Below are 16,502 nucleotides of genomic sequence, written 5' to 3' on the forward strand. Positions count from 1 at the left end.
TGAATGACTGACTGATGGACAACGCACAGTTGAAGCTACTGAACGTAGAAGTTTGAAATTTGGTATGAAGATTCCTTAAGAAGTGTACAGGAACACTATGAAAGGATTTATAGAAATTCTAAGCAGGTGAACACACGGGCGAGAAATCAGTCGGGTACAAAACTGTCATTTTTTATATTTTGATATTTGTCCATTTATTAAGCAGTGATAGCCGAGTGGTTTAAGTTGGCACCTCCCACGCAAGTGGTCGCAGGTTCGAATCCGAGGCAACACACCAATGACTTTTCGAAGTTATGTGTGTATTAGAAATAATTATCACTTGCTCTAACGGTGAAGGAAAACATCGTGAGGAAACCTTGCATGCCTAAAAATGTTGTTTAATACATTTATTGAGGGTATGCAAAGTCCCCAACCCGCACTTGGCCAGCGTGGTGGACTCAAGGCCTAACCCCTCCCCTCGTTTGGGAGGAGACCCTTGCCCTGCAGTGGGACAGTAATGGGTTATAAAAAAAAAAAAAAAAAAAAATTTGTCCAAAATTAGGTTGCCGGGGAAAATCGGCCACTGCCTCCTGAGTATCCTAAATTCTGTATGTTGTATACCTCTTTCACTCATGTACCTTGAAGGCAAGGCTTTCTACTAAGTTGTCAGACTATAGTGTTACATCATGAGACAACAATGAACGATGCGCACGCAACATACTGACATACATACAAGACTAAGTTATGTGACAAGTGCACTTTTTGTTCAGTGGCTTATCCCGTGTGTTTAAATTTAAGTGACCTTGGTTAAGGTCAAGGTGGGCGCCATGTCAGTTTTATGGTGTTGCCGGTTCGATTCCCGCATGATCAAATATTAGTGTGACGATTTTTTTTGGATGTGATTGCACTTTGCTTTCGTTATGTGTTTGTAAAATATACTTTTATTATAATTTTGTATTTTTTTTAAATTTGAGACGTAAAATTTTTTTACGTGTGTTTCAATCTTATGAAATTATATTTTATTTTTTACCTTTTGGCATGACCAAACTGTGTTTATAATAAAAAATACGATTTGATGCATACCAAAGGAATTAAAAAAAATAACTACAACTTTATAAGTTACACTATATTATCATTTTTATATTTAATTTTGTTTTTTTTTAAACAAACTTCTTCACTATACAGCATTTCTAGAAACCAAAGTAGAGACACGAATAAAACCTAAATCTATTTAAAAATCCTCTCTTTTTTATACCTAACCTAGTGTCAAAGTTTTTAAGCATAATCTCCAAACTGGTTTCACGGCTGTCGCATTGTTAATTAATTATTTAATTAATATTGATCGGGAACATATTTAAAAGCAGCTTTATATATAGCTTTACACTTGACTTCGACTTCTTTGACAAGAAATTAATTATTTCTTTTACTAAAGTTTCATATAGAAATAATATACTAAACTAACCTAATATACAAAACTAACTAACCACGATAACCAAACTGGCTTCTATTACGAACAAAAAATATTAGAAAATATATGTAATTTAGCCCGACCCGGGAGTCGAACACCGGGACATCAAGATTAAAAATCCCAATTATTTTGCCGAACCCAGAAATCAAACCAAAAATATTTAGTTATTGCATTCACTACACCTGGAAAGGATCCAATGTTACATACCAACTATTATGAATAAGAAATATTAGAAAATGTATGTAATTTAGCCCGACCCGAGAGTCGAACACCGGGACATCAAGATCAAAAATCCCAATTATTTTGCGGGCCCAGTAATCAAACCCAAAATATTTAGTTATTGCATTCACTACACCTGGAAAGGATCCAATGGTGGTACATGGATCACACCTTTTTCCTAAGGGGATGTTAGGCATAGAGCCTTAACATTATATACTATAAATTTTATTAAACATTTCTGATGGCCATTTTCAAAAACCACTCGACATTTTGATAAATATCTTCATAAATTATCTGTATGCCCATTTGTGTTCATTTCATATTAACTTTATGTTACAACTGACCCTGATTGGTAGATATAGTAATTAAAATATTAATATCAAATACAATATTTCTATTACGATTCAAAGTTGAATAGGTTACAATTATGGTTTTTTAATTAAAAAAATCACACTTAATAACCGAAGGTAAGCAGGGATATATGAAATACACCTATGGTTTCACCAGTCATATGTAATGTTATTCTTATGTAATAGGGGATTAAAACCATCACGCCTTTTATGTACGAAAGTGTCAGCAGAAGAGTGGTTCACCCACATTAGCAATCTTAGTCCCATGTAATAGGGGACGACTCTGTTGAAATATACTGAGAACAATATAAACTCGAGGCTACTATGTATCGAAAACTTTTCGAGAAAAATTTAAAAACCTCAAAAGAGCTTTACTCGAAAGGAATCAAATCTTCCTTATAGGCGAGGGCATAACGCTCTGACCACATTTTTCTAAATTATTTTAAATTGTTCTCAATAGTATCAATGAATTGGTTATCTACATAATGATAAGACATTTGAACCCCCTTACATTGGACTAAAGATTGTTAATCGCGAAACATAACGTATTTCACGCACCTCAGCTTAAAACTTAGCTAAAATATGTTTTTTGGGAGTAAGCCCCTACGCACATTACGAACGTAGTATTCTCAAAGAAAGTGAAACCATAAATTCTGCAAGCATCATGCTGAATCACTGAAGTCACGGCAGACAGTCAAGGTCATGACATAATAGCCAGACTTATGTATGACTAACATCACCATTTACTGACTAATAGCTTGTTAATTGAGAAATTTAATTAAGTTTTTTATGGGCGTGTTCCATGTCTATAGTTGGAAATTCTTTATGGGTTCCTTACTTCTGTGTGCTGCTTCATCCCCGTGGAATGATGTAATGTAAAACATATAGATTCTATGTGTTAATACTGATTAAAAATTATATATGTATTTAAATCCAGTCATTACATTTTGCATAAGAGTAATTCACGTATGTCCATGCGTGCATATTGGCAAACTTTAAAGTTTTAGAAAGAGAGAAATAGAACAAGTTTATATACTTTTATATATTTAAGACTCAATTCCAAATACAATTTGCAAATAATAAATAATATTTAGTATTTGCAAATTGTATTTGAAAGTCCTCAACAACAACTCCCTAAGCCGTCAATAATTTTGTGCAAGATTAAAACAAGTTGTGGGACGACCTACACTAAAATTAATAATATAGGAAGAATCACAAACAACAATTCAATAACAAATTATAAAAAACTAACAATGTATTATAATATAACAATTGTTAACAATAGAATATCATATATTATTGGATAATGAGAGGTAACATTCATTCAATAGATTTTTTATACAGTACGCATTTCCTGAATTCAAATCAGGGTAATTATTATACCGCTAACTTTTTTATGCCCAGTTGTAATCCGGGCGGTGTTATACGATTGCTGATCACGATGTCTCGTTCGCTTCCCAGCTCGAGCATAATCTTATTAACTTTTAAACTCTGGCGTTGCATGTTTAATATTAGGTCGGGGAAAAAGTCTTTTCGCATTGTAGTATGTATAAACTTGTAATAAAATCTCTTTGGCTTCAAGAATCACAAATGAGTACACGGTTCATTAGGTTTCTTTCAGTGAAATATCATATAAAAATATCGAGCTTTTTTGTGTAGAGAAAAGATTTTATTACAAGTTCATATATACAATAATGCGAAAAGACTTTTTCCCCGACCTGGTATATTATTATAATAGGATACGGGAAATAACGCAAACACGCATTTTACCTTAAAATGCGATGTCGTATCCTACTATATATTAAAATCTTACTAGTCTTCTTTTTTATAACTTTACGCCTTTTATACTAGAATGTGAAACAGAGGTGTATAAAGTACATAGTTCATCCGGATTTGGCCTTTTATGATTTCTATCAATCCCCTGTTGCACGCAGCGAGCCTATAGCCTTACCAAACTTAGGACTAGGATTTAGGATATTCTTATTTATATTAAAGACACTTTGGTGAAACTTTGCATGCATTAAAGATTTTTTCACACGTTTCATAAGGAAATATAACAAAGTTCCCAACCCGCATTTGGCCAGCGTAGTGAACTCAAGGCCTAACAGAAAAAAGATTTAAGTCCGGAGATAAGTGCGTTCAAACAAAGATGATACCTATTAGTTGAAAGACTTTAGTTTTTTACTCATAGATGTTTCCGGCTATTAATATCAGGGCAATCGTACCACTATTCATAAGATTTTTGTGTGTTAACGAGGCTTAAACATACATCCTTACATGGTTTGATTGATGTCTAATTTGTATGAGGTTGCAAGTTTGATTCCTATATTGAGAAGTGTTTTTTGGCACCTGGCGCCAAAATAAATGGAGATTTAATCAATTAGGACTGGATATTTATGTGTTTTATTAAACTAAGATGTGAATATAATAAAGCATTTATAACATAGCATATGACTGCTTCTAACATATAGGTAAGCCGATGTATATCCCGGCTTACTTCCGTTTAACAGTGATAGTTTCATTCCCTTAGATCGTAGTTTTCTTTAGTTAATTTAGTAACCACTTCATTTTTATAAACTGCTCCTTGTATCCTGGTTTTACTAACATTTTATTGAAATTACATCACTTTCGTAGATCGTAACATAATTGTAAATAACGTGTTTTTTTTTTCATAAATACTGCTACCATATACAAAAACTAATATTATAGAACCAACGATCTCTCGACCCAATCATAACAATATGACAACCATCTTTACCAATAAACCATAAGCCGTTTCCTACGTTCTTCAAATTATGTTACAATTTCGCAATCACGTTGTCATCACAGCCTTGAAACAGCCTCGTACCATCAACATCAATGGGTCTCACATTAATTTCCTAATATATTCATTAACGTCCAATCGTTACATGTATTAGGTAATCACAGTATCGGTTCGTGAACTCAATGTCATTATTGAAATCACTATGTATTATAATATATAAGTCGCAATGTCTGTCTGTATATTTGGTTGCGATCTCAAAATCTACTAAACAGATTTTTATGCGGCTTTCACCAATAAATGAAACGATTGCTAAGAAGATTTAACATTGTAAAAAAGGATTTCATATCATCGTAAAGTGTTTCTATAATTTCATATTTTTAAGCCGATGCAAGCCGGGGTAAGCCTCTAGTATAATAACATTTTGTTTAAAAAATATGATATTGTTTTGAAGTTTTTGTTTGTGAACGATGCTCGCAAGGTTAGTTTTGTTTAGGAAGTCTAAATGTAAACTTAATTGTTTATTCATCTAGGTCGAATATTGACACTTGTCATTGTCAAAGCTCGCGAACATTTTTAGCGCATTTTTTTTTCAAATCCTTTCTATACTAATATTATAAAGCTGAAGAGTTTGTTAGTTTGTTTGATCGCGCTAATCTCAGGAACTTGAAAAAATCTTTCACTGTTAGATAGCCCATTTATCGATAAAGGCTCTATATGATTACGCTACGACTAATAGGAGCAGAATACCATTAAAAAATATTACAAAAACGGGAAAAAATTTGACCCATTCTCTTATGTGACACAAGCGAAGTTGCGCGGGTCAGCTAGTTCTAAATATATTTTAAATTACACTATGCAATTGAATTCAGATACAACTCAATTCACCTACAGCACCTCAACAGTATCATTTAGATCTGGACTCGATCCTGGGACCTTTGCGTACAACTAAACCATTAATTAACTCAGTGATTTATATAAACTTCACACGTTTGAGATAAAATGAACTAAAGCCATTGTTCTCTATTTATTTAAAGACAACAAACATGGATAAACTATTAACCTTTGTAAACGCATCTGATATAAATATTGTTGATGTAAATCCGTTGAATATCCTAATAAACATATTAATACTACAGACTCACTCTCGACAGTATCGAACCGAAAATAAATGTCGAATTATAGTTTTAAATTTAAAACTAGCGCGTGGTTATACACTGGTTTAAAGTGAAAATAATCTACATCAAACAATCCTATTAGTTTCACTTTAAACCAGCGTTCAATCATGCGCTATTTAGAAATGTAAAACTACAATTGACAGTTAATTTTGTTCAGACCAATCGAATATGATTTTCGAATCGATATTGTCGGGAGTATGCCTGCTCGGATTCAGCTGCAGCCGATGACACTGAAAGCCGACTCCAACATAGTTGGAAGAAGGCTAGGCTGATTGATTGATTAGCTAAAAGCTAAAAGATTTCCCGGGGTAGGTATCCTATGTGTTTAAATTATTTTTTGATAAAATAACGAAATTTATAAAGCCAGTTTTTATACACATATACTGTTAGGTATTGTGGCTTCCTGGCCTTATATTACGCATATTTAAATAAACATATTGATTAAGCTTTACTCTAAGGAAAGATGAAGATTCCTAATATATTTCTCTTAAGGGCATAACATAACCTTTACCTGGGTCCTTCTAACTAGTAATAATTATTTATATTACACCAATTAATAAAACGCAGCCTTGACTATTATAAGTGTCAATATTTGACCTAAATGAATTGGTAATTTATTTATGATTTATTGACCGTTGATAACCGGTCAATATTATGGAATTTATGACATAATCCGATTTTTATATTATTTTTGAAACATGTACTGTACATCCTTATTGATATAATAAATAAAAAATAAATTGATGTTCGTTACTTAGTTACACAAAGATAATTCAACAGGTTTTCAAACCATGGGTGACACTCTACATAAACAACACAGTTTTGCCCATGAATAAATAAAGTATTTTGACCTTTCTCTATAATAGTTTTTAATTATTATGTGTGTAAATTGTCTGTATGGCATCTTGATAATGTATAGGACTGTCACACAGTAGGCTCGAGGCTGACGCTGAATCCGGTCAGGCCCAAAATGTATGTCTCAGTTTGTTATTAAATAAATTTTCAGTAAATTACTTGGAGTTAAGAACCTGAAGTAGATCTCTGTGCTTCTGACGCTCGGAGATCTACGACACGACCACGTAAAGCCATCGATCCTTCACCAATTGCTGGTCATGTCGGATACCGTCCCACTAGGCTATGAGAGTAAAAAAATAGAGGCTATCTGCGTATTGTGACTTGTACACGGTAAACTAAGTTCTGCACAGCTAGTTAATTTGAAAAGTTAAACTTCTTCTTGTTGTCGTATGGTTAGTGGTCAACCTAGTGTCAAAGTTATTCAAGCCGCCCGAAGGCCTTTGACGTGACTTTACGACTGCTATCTTAATTGACAACAATCGGGACCGACTTTTTACGTGCCCTCCGAAGCACGGAGACGCTCTGTTCAAATACCGCTATGCGGTCACCCATCTATGAAATGACAGCGCCAAGGTTTGCTTGACCCACAGATCGTTTACCGACCGGTGAGCGCAACTGGCTACGAAAGTTAAACTTATCTTAGAAGACATTACAATAAGTATTAAAATATTAATAAAATGTATGTCTGTCTTTGTCACGGTTTAGTTCAGTTCCAAACACATTCCTTGTGTTTTAGCTGGATAGTTTTATTGGATGATATCATTTAACATTTGATATTCGTCACACGCCGTGCACTACGGAAAGCGGCCTCTCTGATGTATCGCTTTGTACGAGCTTTTAGACATTTTGTTAAGATTCTTTTAGTTTGTTTTATTATTTGTAAGTGGATTTGAATTTTAATGTTTCGATGAACTAATCTATTGTGTTGTTAAGAACTTTACAAATTAGTAACAGTAGTTTTTTAGGTATTAATATTATATCTCAAGACTTATATTAGGGCCGAGAAAATAAGTTAAGATAATTATTGACAAGTAATTCTTTGTGACTGTTGAAGTTGAAAATAAAAATTCTGTCAATTTAAATTAAATTTATGTCAGTTGTAGTTGGCTAGTTTCTATAAAATTGGCCTCTATGATTCACAAAACTCTCGGTCACTTACAAAATAATATTTAGGTCATATTCTGAGAACTCTTGATACATCATCCTTTATCACCGAGGTATGGGCAGAGACCCCAAGGTCAATGAAAGTGACATCAATATCGAAAATATTACAAAAGTTATGAAATAGTATTTGTCATGATTCTGATAAGTGGTTATGTATATAACAGGTATGTAATAATGTAGTAACTGTTTAGCTTTTTTTTACGCGATTTCAATGTCAGGTGACAGTTTTATGTATAAATATAAATTTTAAGAGAAATGTATTATAATATAATCATAAATATTAATTACCCAACATGTATTATAAGTATCCTGCTTTTTTCTTTTTTTTAGCCCATTACTATCCCACTGCAGGGCAAGGGTCTTCTCCCAAACGAGTTGGAGGGGTTAGGCCTTGAGTCCTTTAAACACTTCTATATAACAGAACTGCTTATTTAGCGCAGTCGGTAATATGGTCGGTCTGCCTGCTGATCATGAAGTTTCAGGTATTATTCCCGGGTCAGGCAAAGTCTTTTCTCATTTATATTGTAATATTTCATAGTAGAGTTTGGTAATTTGGTAAATGGCAATAGGCTAGCGCCTAATAAATAGGACTAACATTGTTAATGGTGAAACATATGGCGCTGTCTCCACGGGCGAGAGAATCGCGACGAGTCCGCTCTTGTATCGTCGGACAATCTCCACGAACGAGCGATAATTCCGCCACGTATCGTCGCGAGTCGTAACGGAATCGCAGAGATTCCGCGGCGACTCGTAACGGTATCCCCGCGTTTTCCTTGTTTAAAAAGCTTCTCGAAACAAGAGGCAACATTGAAAATAAATGACGCTGCATTTGACAGCGCGCTCGCTGCGCGCTCGTCCCGATCGCGCGGCGGACCCGCTGCTTGTCGCGGCCGACTAGCGACGATGTATTGACGTTTCGCACTCTCGTTGCCACTCGTCGTATCGCGGCGATATTATCGCCGTGTGGAGACGGTTCCATAGAGAGTGTATAGAAATACGTGGCACGACGATAATATCGCCGCGATTCTCTCGCTCGTGAAGACAGCGCCTTTATTAGAGTATTTCTTATACCTTCGGGCTTAATAAGTAAGTACTTTAAAAGGAATGTAGGTATATTGTAAATATTGCTTTCAATAAAAAATATACACAGGAAGGATGTCTCCATAACTATGATGTGGTAATACAATTGATATGTTTTCTTCACAGCGGGAAGTCATTGAAACAGGTGCGAACTGCGATCCTCTCCCGCCATATTAGTTCAATGTATTTGTAATTTGTCATAACTGAACGACTTTTATAGGTTTATGTGTTTATTATACGATATATTATTTATTGTTTGTTAATATTATATGAGTCGGGTTTGTGGCGCAATGGTGTGCTTTGTTGAAGGGCATAGTTCCAAAGGAGAGCATTTGTTGGTAGAGTCAACAGCCCACATTTTGACCAGACCGGTGGACTAGAACCTTCTTTATTCTAGGTTGAGATTCTTTCCCAGCTATGGCCCAGTACATGCTAGAAGAAAGAGGAATGTTTTTATATAATCAATCATATATATAAAAAAATCGTCTTTTCCAAAGGGGTTGACAGAGACCAGAAACAGACTATGGTCAGTAGTGGGTTTAATATTAACTCAGGCAAAAACTAACGTGATACTTTTTTTGTAATTTCCTAATAATAAAAAGTTACTAAAATATTTCAATTATTTGTTTAAACACGGACTTTTGTATATAGCAACTGGCCCATCTTTTCAATGAAGCGTTGAGGAAAAGTGTTGTATTAAATGCACCCTGCCTACACCTTCAGATACAATATGTTTACAAAAAATATACTTAACCTACCTTAAACAGCACAAAACCACAGGCGCCATCCTACAACATCCATTAACAGTACATAATGACGGTAGTAAATTAACGCCTAACATAGCCGGCAATCATCATTAAAATCATTAACACCCGCTAAATTGTACGTGTCCAATCCACTATGTGATAGGCAGCTAGCAGCTACTATTGTGAGGTCAGGTACATGATTGGTAATGATGTATGTAGATGAATGTGTATGATTTAATGGAATTAATACAATTCGTCTATAGATTATCAAATAAGTGGCTTAAAGTACTGTTAACGTCAAGAATTAAATCAAAATCAAATCATTTATTCATTTAGGTCAAATGCTGACACTTGATGTCACACATGATAGTCAATGATATAGAGACTGAATTTAAAACCAGTTCGGAAGGTAGGGCCAATGAGAAGAGCTGGCAAGAAGCTCCTGGCCACTCTTTTTAATCGCCAAATGGTTTTAACGAAATTTATGTCTAGTATAAATCATTGATGATGTAAAGAGCTGCTACCGACATTAATTAAGAGACACTTACAAATATTTTTACAGGGTCACCCCAGTACAAAAGTGCAGTTACATTATAATTGTTAAGTAATAAGGTACAATAGCATAATACTAAACAATAATCTTTTATCTCTCACTCTAATTCCATGAACTACCTACATATAATATATATGCCAAAGCAAACGTACATCCCTTATATCACACCCGACGGTCGATTCTTAAACAAAAACACGACCATCACCAACTAAAAAAATCATCGAAATTGATTTACGATATGATACACCACTCACACGCGGTCATTTAGAACTAAGCAGAGCTTGTAACCAAATTACTGATAAACATCCTTAGGTATATGTATACTTTTAATGCATACTTCCATACATAAATTGAGAATAATTTTATCCACTGAAAGTGTTAAAACACCTTGACCAACACGGATCTCGAACCTTAACTCAAACGCATTTATCCTACTAATATTATAAATGCGAAAGTTTGTGAGAATGTATGTATGCATGTATGGATGTTTGTTACTCTTTCACGCAAATACTACTGAACTGATTTCGATGAAATTTGGTATATAAGTAGCTGAAGAACTGGAATAACACATAGGCTACTTTTTATTCCGGAGTTCGAGAATAATCGAGATTTACAGGGGAATGATTTTCACGCGGACGAAGTCGCGGGCTGCCTCCAGTAAACCATACATTAACACCAACACATCAAAATAAGTTCTCATCCCATTACCATAAAACACCTGTTCTTACACAATCTACCTAATATAATCGGATTACAACCGTACAAGTTCCATTACCCTCTTAGCTTGCGTGCTTAAGTTCAAGGTCTGAACTAAAACGGCTATGTACGATGTTTTACGCGTATTAACATACATAAATAGTAATGATGCGGCCGAATGACCTCTTACAACGTTAGTTGGTAGGTGAAGTAGTTATAGATGGGCTATAATATATAGCTTCGATTTATATTTTATACTTACATACTTAGTAAAAGCGAAAGTAACTTTTGACTGTTTGTCTATTTCACTTTCATGTCAATTTCTGAACCTTTGCATTTAAATGATATTAAAAATTGTCTGTTTACTAAACTTTTGTGGCTGAACGGCTGAAACGATGGAGATGAAGTTTTTCAATCTTTTTTTCAAGCACGTTTTCAAGAGAAACACTTTAATAGGTGCAGAACTACGGGCAAAAGTTAACTAAATATAAAACTGGATGACATACCTATATTCTAAAATTCTGCATCTTCGTTAATCAACATTATAGACAAAATATATTTTATCTCCCATATTTCTCAGTGTAAGTCAAGCATAAACCGTGACCATATATAACGCATGTAGCCGCGCAGGAGTTTAATTACCAAGTTATTTATCTTTGCAATTTTCTTATATGTCAAATATTACACGAACACGATAGAAAGGGTGAGGAAAAGGCAAAAGTTGTTTGCCTTTTGCTAGATATTTATAGAATTTATTGATACGTCTGAATAACCTTAAAATTTTGTTAATTTAACGCAATATCAACGGGCGTCAAACATCGGTCTACAAGTCGACTTTGTTGCTCTCTTAACACATTTTTTTACACATCTCTGTAGTCTGTATACATATTTGTTCTTAGAGACGTGATTTTTCAATGAATTTAAAAGCAGTAAAATAATGTGCGTTGTACTCGTAGTCCTGTATGACAAGATGCATAATTATGAATGAAACAAGGGAAATTTGTAAGGATCGTAGTAATTAGCGTTCGTTATTTATTTTTTCTTACTATGTTGGAGTAGGCTTAAGCTTCTGACTACTTTTAACAACCGTCAAAGACTTTTGTAATGACAGCCAAGACCCACAAAATGACGTGCCTTCCGAATCACAGAGTAACTTGGTATACCCATCCATATAACATCCTCGGTAAGTGTAGCTGAGAGATCGATCCGCGCGGCTATCGTTGTTGCAAGCTATCATGTGTGGTATTTAAATTTTTACAATTAAAAAAAGTATAGAAGTTTAACTAATATTTATTCACGGATATTTAACAAATTTGTTTGGAAATTCGTTCCGATTTCAGCGCTCTTTCCTCATAGTTGAAGCAATTATAGTTTGTTTATATGTTAAGAAACTATTATGAATATTCAAATAAATTGTAACATATTGGAAATATGGAGATGCACGAAACCAAATTTTTTAATGTCGTTTTTTTGTCTTTGTGGAAGAAGACGTTAAAAATTTCTTCACTATACAATATTGATTTTGATGGTAGCTCGTCGCCGCGTTATTGCGCATATAGATCGAGGTTTGATTTCGCATCTAACAAATAATGATGTTATTTTAAAATTAAACCCTAATGAAAATAAAAGCTTCTTAGAATTTCATCCTCTTTCATACAATAATTGAATTATAAGTATCATTTCGAAAATGATTTAGCATAGTTTAAAAAATAATAATAAAAAAGGTTTTTATAATGCCAATTTATTAATAGATAATCCATAAAACTCACTTAATTATATAAATAAAACTATGTTTTGTCTAATATCCTTTTATTAATTAATACTTTTCGTGACAAATGTGTGGATATATAAAATACAAAGAAATATATTGTACGCGTACACCACGGATATAAAGCCGGGACATTAATTAACCATGTGACTATAAAACTGAGGTAACTAACAACGTTTTTTTACGTTCATTTTATCGCGCGATGCTATCGAGTTTTTTGTTCAGTCGCGAAATATTGTAATAGAACAGAGATATAGTGTTTATAGGTCCTAGAAGTGACTAGCTATTGGTAACTATTTATTATGTGAAGCTGTAATCTATTAGATTGCTCAAATTAAAACAAACTTAACTATTTCTTTATTACTACTTTTTTTCAGTTAATGTAACTTTTCAGCCTTTGAGATTTCGAAACTAATCAGCAATATAACAATAATTTATTTCTGTCAAAACTTGTTACTTGTAGGTTATGTTAATGTTATAACAACTCATAATATAACCTTAAAAATGAACATTTATGTAGTTTGAAACGTCCGATTTCCAACAAACCATATCTGGTGTAGCTCTACATCTTCGACACAAAATTTAATTTATTATTTTCCGAACCATATAGATACATAACCATATAGGTATATAACCAAACCTGTGGTTATATGAATAAACCGCAGTCGTAAATTATAATATCTATATACATTTATCGGTTCATCCCATTGTTGCGTGAAATAAATTAGGCAAAGATTTTTTTGTACACAATTAGGAAATATACGTTAGGAATTTAATGTGAACACCAAAATAATATATACAGAAGTATAATATTTATATTATATTAAGATCAGAGAAAGGAAACATCACGTGTCGGTCTTACTCTCCAAAATTATGTGTTTTATAGAAACGAAAATGATAGGATATTATAAAAACACATTTCATAATTTGGTAAGAATAGTTCGATTTGTAGATTTTTTTACACACATTTTTTATTTAATTATTTCATCCACAAGTAGCTCTAAGGGTATTATCAACCGTGGACCGTGGACCGTGAGTAGGTGACGTGTACTATCTGTTTAATATTATAAATACAAAAGTTTTTGAGGATATATATGTATATCTACCACTCTTTCATGCAATAACAACAAATTTTAATGGATTTTTATGAAATGTGGTACGTACCCACATCGTTTGCTATCGGGAGTAACACATAGAATACTTTTTTAAATCGCGCGCTGAAGCTTGTCAAAGCAAAACTTCTGTTCTTCACCTATTCTATATATTCATTAGGATAATGATAAAACTTAAGTAAAAATAAATTAACATAATATATGTCTTTGTAGGCGTTAACCATAATTAATCTTATTTATAAAAACATTTAATAATAATAACACGTTGTGTTACGTAAGAATATGTTAGAAACCAGTATAAATAATAATTTACAAATCAATAGGTTATAGCCCAGGTTGATGTCTGTAATAAAATAGCCTATGGAAAACTTAACCAAGGATCAGAACTACATATAAGATCCGGTTTTATATATAGAAATGGATAATGGATCACCATTTTAAAAGTAGCCTTTTCTTAACTATGTCACAATTTAAGAACTTGTCTATTAACTAGATTGATTTATACAACGGGCACAAACTGACCTTTGTGGTTACAGTTTCGTAGAGATTATTACTAAGAAGATTGTAGCGAAATTCTATTTTTTTGTTTTTTTATCTATTAAAACCACAAACTGCAGGATTTATATTGAAATGTGTATTTAACTTCCTATTTCTAGGTAGGTATTTGATTCATTGATTTATGGTTGAAGACGAAGCTTGGTATTTAAAATTTACAGACCTTTGAAAAATCGAACAAGATATTTAAACAGATTTAAAAGAGTCACTTTTTAACAACAAATTTTGCGCACTTTTGTAAGACGCTGAAAAGATCAAATCAGCGAATCAAGACAAAATCTTACGATACATGGAACCTAGTCACAAGGAGAACAAATGAATACAAAAAAGCCAGCTGAAAATGAGCTATTTTTTTTAATAAAATACTCTCGCTTTCTGTTGAAATCTCTCTTAAACAAACAATAGACATTTTAAGTTAAACTTGTAAGTCAGGTGAACTTCAGTTCAATCGTATTTAACTAAGTTAGTGCACTTACACTAACAGACTAACTCGGAACGACTTGCTTTCAACAGGTGCTTTAGAAACAACTAGATTTATGATTGTGACTGTACTTACGTGTGTATGTTTATTAGAGAAAATTCTTAATCTACGAAAGCCACAACTGTACAATTTATATTGTAATGCGTTATATTGTATTAAGATTATATATCCATGGATAAAATATCTGATTCATAGATATTAAAGATTAAATTCAAGCTTGGTTTTGAACAAATTGTCAGACGATGCCTACAAAATAGCCTGAACCTAAAGTCTAGTGATATTTTAATCCGCACCACAGAGAATAAATTAAAATAACATAGACATTTAAAGTTGTAACAGTCAGGTGAACTTTAGTTCAATCGTATTTAACTAAGTTAGTGCACTTACACTAACAGACTAACTCGAAACGGCTTGCTTTCAACAGGTGCTTTAGAAACAACTAGATTTATGATTCTGACTGTACTTGCGTATGTGTCTGTGTGTGTTGAGAGAATCTTCCCTGAAAGTAGTGTGTCTTAGTTAGTACCTTTTTGAAAATTAATATTTTTAATTGAATTAATTGAAGATATAAGCTTAATCTTTATATATAGGTATATAATTCTTCTGTAAGTGTGTATGTCACTGAACTTGTCTTAAACGACTGGACCGATTTTGATGAAATTTTTTGTGTGTGTTCAAGGGGATCTGAGAATGGTTTAGATTCACAATTTTGTCCGCTGGACAATGTTTTTTTATTTAATTTTTAATTTATTAGACAGGACAACGTCTGTGGGTCCGCTAGTACAATATATTTTTCCTTTGGTTTGGTTCGGTTTAACCATTAGATAAGTATCAATAAGTTTATCAGACGTAATATAGACAACTGTTTTGATTCTTGTTTGAAGCTGTCATCGGCTCAGTGTTCATCAGTTATTGCAATAATACTACCCCAGTCACTTGACTACTTACGAAGGACAAAAATGTAGGCCCGGTTTCGTCCGTATAACACTTTATAAACAAACAAACTAACAAGCCAACATGTTTTTCAAAATAAACGTCACAAATTTTCCAAAAAAAGTTAATTAATTTACAACCAAAAGTTATAAAAACCAGATATGTTTACTAAAAAGAATCAATTAGCTTATAAAACCTACTCCACCACTCCCACGTGGCAATAAATTAAGAAAAAAACCGTCACAAGTCAATCAACATCATCCAATTAAAAAACCACACCCTGTATTTATGACGTCATTTACATAAAAAAACGAAGATTCAGCCATTATTAGCATTACAATCATCTCTAAATATAAAATCAAGGAACCCTCTATTTCGGTCTGTCGGTTTGCGATCAACCCAATAACTACTGAACGTACTTTCAAACGATTTTTCAATACCTTTGGTATGTAATAATAATTGTATTGTAATTGTGTAATTCATAAGGATTTTTTGAACATCTTTATCCCCGAAGTAACAGGCAGCGGTGTATAAAATGCACCTGCGTTTTGACATTTACAACATTAGTTTCATGTAATCAGAGCCCATTGTCTTTAATTGGCAT

The sequence above is a fragment of the Anticarsia gemmatalis genome, chromosome 6 (assembly GCF_050436995.1).
Source record: "Anticarsia gemmatalis isolate Benzon Research Colony breed Stoneville strain chromosome 6, ilAntGemm2 primary, whole genome shotgun sequence".
Classification (NCBI taxonomy): domain Eukaryota; kingdom Metazoa; phylum Arthropoda; class Insecta; order Lepidoptera; family Erebidae; genus Anticarsia; species Anticarsia gemmatalis.